Source organism: Trichechus manatus, unplaced genomic scaffold (genome assembly GCF_000243295.1).
Source record: "Trichechus manatus latirostris isolate Lorelei unplaced genomic scaffold, TriManLat1.0 scaffold00076, whole genome shotgun sequence".
Taxonomy (NCBI): domain Eukaryota; kingdom Metazoa; phylum Chordata; class Mammalia; order Sirenia; family Trichechidae; genus Trichechus; species Trichechus manatus.
The window spans coordinates 3279926-3284752 of NW_004444012.1; positions in this window are offsets into that span (position 1 = coordinate 3279926).

The window sequence follows — 4827 nt, forward strand, 5'->3', positions numbered from 1 at the left end:
ATACACTTTGACTAAGTATTCCAATTCCTAGCACTTTATGTTAAGGAGATAATTGAACAATAGTGCAGAGATGTATATACTAGAATATTCCTTGCAGTGTTGTTTATAATTATGGAAAGTATAAAACAAGTTAAATATCAGTCATTAAGGGATTGGTTAAATTGGTTAAATAAATGATACATGTTACACCCAGGCAGTAAATGTAAATAATACATCCATATAGTAAGATTATGCAACAATTAAAAGAGTGGTATTTATTTATATTTATTAGCATGTAAATATTTATATCCATGAGATGTAATATGATTGCATTAATATGCAAAGAATACACATACATATATACACACATATGTAAAAACGGCATGGGGGGGCAGTGTCTGACCTCCTCTAACTTCACAAGCGGAAAGAAGACTCAACATCAACTGCCCCAGGCTGATTCCAGTGAGGAGAGGGTCAGACATACCTCCTCTCTCTGCCATCTTTACCAATTCTGACACCAACCGTCCCTCCCACAGCACTCACTACTTCTCTGCTGGGTACAATAATTCATTGCAGTGACCACACAGAGCTCACAGACAATCTTCACAATTATGGGGTTTATTAGGGAGGTAACAGGTTACAGTTCAGGCTCAGTAACACTCAGGATACAGTTCTTCCATCAGGACAGGCTCTTCCCAGCCGTGCTTGAAGGCACGCCTGTCCCTGGCCCTAGGCCTCTGCCCAAAAGCACTCAACTTTCAATCTCCATGGTTCCAGGAAGCCCACTATGTCAACTCCTGCTGCCAGGTTCTGTTGCCGGGTCTCCACTGCCTTTAGTGTTACAGTTCTCTCTCTCTCTCTCTCCTGGTTCCAGGGGCTCCTCAGCCCAGGGATCCCAGGTCCAAAGGATGCACTGGCTCTCCTTCCTTTCCCACCTCTGGGATGGCTCACCTCAAGCCCAGCGGTTCGCAAAACTGACCAATCCCTTTGATGGGCCACAATTACCCTATCTGCACAGTCCCACCCTTACACCTGGGTGGGAGTTACAAGACCATGGCTAGAAAGGCCACGCAAAAGCGATTGCTGGCACTGTAGTAGGCACATATGTGGGAGGTAGTGCAGAGTTGTGGTGAAGCACTTATACTCCAGAATCAGATTATTTCAATTTGAATCTCTGTTTACTAAGCTTTGTAATTTAAATTATTTTACTGAAACTTACTTTGTTATCTGTAAAATGGGATTAGAAACAGCATCTACCACACAAAGTTGTGTAAGGATTAAATGAGATAGTGATATAATAACATAGTCGGTTATTATTTTTCATAGATAGAGGTCTGGAAAAAATTCATCAAAATTTTGATGGTGGTTGTCTCTGGCTGGAGAAATTGGATATTTTTGCTTTCCAAATTGTTTGAATTTTTCACAGTGAACACATTATCTTTGTAATTATAGTAGATGGTAGCTGGAAGAATGGATTATTGGAGGAATGGAAAGAAGGACAGAGAGAAGGAAGGCAGTAAGGAAGGTAGGACACCTGACTGCCTCAAGCTAAGTCTCACAGGTAGTCAATACCTTGATGAAATCACAGAGAATTATAGGGAAACCCTGATGGCATAGTGGCTAAGAGTTCAGCTGCTAACCAAAAGGTCAGCAGTTCGAATCCAACAGGAGCTCCTTGGAAACCCTCTGGGGCAGTTCTGCTGTGTCTATACGGTCTCTGTGAGTCGGGATCAACTCGACGGCAGTGGGTAGTAGTGGTCTTCACTGCCATAAATTAAAAAACTCAACGTTGCCACGTCATCTAGTGTAGACCAGATGGTAGGGAACAGATTCATGAAGACTCATTAATAAACCAGAATGCCACACATTTTATATATGCACCCACACAAATCAAGGAGAACTGTTCCATGAGTGAGCTCATTCTTTTGCTAACAGGAAAGCACAAATTGGAAATAGGACTCTTATATCAAAACATTGCTTGGTAAATTACAGCCACATGAAGATACCACTACACACCCACTAGAATCATTAAAGTTAAAAAGACCACCAAGTGTGGACAAGGATATGGAACAACTAGAACTTTCATATACTGCTGATAGGAATACAAAAATGGTACAGCCAATCGGTTAAGGACTTCGACTCTATAAAAGGTTGAAAGGTTGTTCCTCTATTTTCCAAAGTGTAATATGTTGTGGAGTCAGACAAACCTGTGTTTGAAAGTCCTGAGCAAACACTAGAAAATACAAAACTAAGAATTATGGTTATTAAGCCAACAAAGAAGATAATATGAAAGAGGAAGAAAAAACCAGATGAGACAGAAAACAAGTATCAAGATAGTGTATTTTCCCCAACAATATCAGTAATCATTAAATATAAAGCCCTAAACATCTAAAACAGCGGAGACTGTCACATGGGACAAAAAAGCAAGACCCAACTATATCCTGTCAACAAGAAACTCACTTTAAATATGAAGACACAGACAGGTTAAAAGTCAAAGGACGGGGGAAAAAAAGATTCACAAACGCTACTCAAAGCTGCAATGGCTGTGTACATATTAGATGGTGTAGATTTCAGAGGAAGGAATAAAGTCTGTCTCCCTCCTCAGACCTCCAATTCCCCAGATCCTGTCCTGTGAGGCAAAACATTACCCATTTTTGTGTATCTTTCCAAAATGAATTTATGAATATATAAGCATATATCACTTTTATTTTTCACCCAGGGGAATATATTATATTCACTTATCTGTACTTTATTTTTTCTGATATATCTAGGACATTATTCTGTATCACCACATATAGATTAATCTGATTCTTTTTAACTACTGAATAGTAAAGAATGTGATTTGTAAAAAAGTCTTCATCAAGGACACCAGAGTCTCCAAATTCTAGCTAAAGGGGCTACATGAAGCCCCATGAACATATGAGTAGAATGTTTACTCTTTTTTTTTTTCTTTTTGTGCATTAAGTGAATGTTTACAGTTCAATTTAGTCTCATACAAAAATTTATACACACATTGTTATGTGATCCTAGTTGCTCCCCCTATACTGTGACAGCACACTCCTCCTTTCCACCCTGGATTTCCCCTGTCCATTCAACCAGCTCCTGACCCTCTCTGCCTTCTCATCTCGCCTCCGGGCAGGAGCTGCCCATTTAATCTCAGGTATCTACTAAAATGAGTATCATTTTATGTCCCATAGTCCAGTCTAATCTTTGTCTGAAGAGTTGGCCTCGGGAATGGTTTTAGTTTTGGGCTAACAGAGAGTCCAGGGGCCATGTCTTCCGGGGTCCCTCCAGTCTCAGTCAAACTGTGGAATGTAGCTACTTTAAAGAATTATGAACCTTCATCTCCAGCTTGTTCAAAGCGAAGGTCAATATGTTGACATGCCACGCTCCTATACCCCTCACCCCAGCTCACACTCCTACCAACTTGTTGCGTTTCAAAGGCATCATCCACTTCCAAACAATTTATTCTCCCAGGTAATTCTTCACTTCCCTTTCTCCTTTTTTCTTCCCCAGTCACCGAGTCCTATAGGTTCTACTGTCAAGGGTGTCTCAATAAGTTGGAGATCGATGATGAAAATCTTCTTGAAGCTCCTTGTCACATATTCAGTGTATTGAAAATAAGACTATGTCTGCTGCATCCAGTACCAATCTCCACTGCCAGCTAAAACTGCATCATAGAACAACTTGAGAATTTTTTAAATGATGAATTGATGTTTGTAATATTCCCTTATTCAAAATATATCTTTCCAGATTCTTTCTTAACAATTTTATTCATTGTTTTTATTTTCTAGGAATATGTTTCACGTTTAGTGGGATATATCCAAACCAGATCATATGCTTTACTATGGAGTGGATTCTGACTGATAGTGACCCTAGAGGACAGACTAGAACTGCCCCATAGGATTTCCAAGGTTGTAATCTTTACGTAAGCAGATTGCCACATCTTTCTCTTCCGGAGCGTCTGGTGAGCTCCAGTTGCCAACATTTTGATTAGCAGCCAAATGCTTAACCACTGAGCATCCAGGGCTCCTTTTAGTGCAATATATAAACCAAAACCCTGTTGCTGTCAGGTCGATTCCAACTCATAGCAACCCTATAGGGCAGAGTAGAACTGCCCCATAGGGTTTCCAAGGAGCGGCTGGTGGAGTCCAAGGAGCGACTTTTTGATTAGCAGCCGTAGCTCTTAACCACTACGCCACCAGGACTCTGTGCAATATATATTGTTGTATAAATATAACTTAGGTTTATCTTAGATTTATGGATCATCTTTCTTTTGACAAGCTCCATGTACTTTAACAAATACTATTTCATTTATTCTAATTATATCCCTGTGGAATAGGTTGAAGAAAATATTTTCTTTCCAATTTTACAAATGAAGAAACAGAAACGCAGATATATCAGGTAATTGGTACTTGGCCACAGAGTTTGTTAGTGGCAGAAGGGGAGCTAGAGCTCAGATTTCCTGATTTACAAGCTAGATTATAAGTTTCAGAATCGTGAAACTTTCTACTCTGAAATTTTGAAAAAGTAGTGGCATATATTCTCACACATTCTGAATTTTTAGAGCTTTAATAATAATCCATTAAAAAACAAAAAGAAAACATTTATTCTTTTTAGAATCTTATTGGGGGAAAAAAACTAGTTTGCAACAAAAATAGAGAAGATATATTCAACCAGTGATTCTCTTCATCGAGAACCTCTTCGTTAAATAAACTTAGATGTGATGACGTCAGGCTCAATACTACACCTATTTGTATTCCTTTAAAACATTGTCCAAACATTTAAATACTTCTGGATCCTAAATTAATCATTTGAAACTCGTCAACTACAGCTTTGAAAATATTG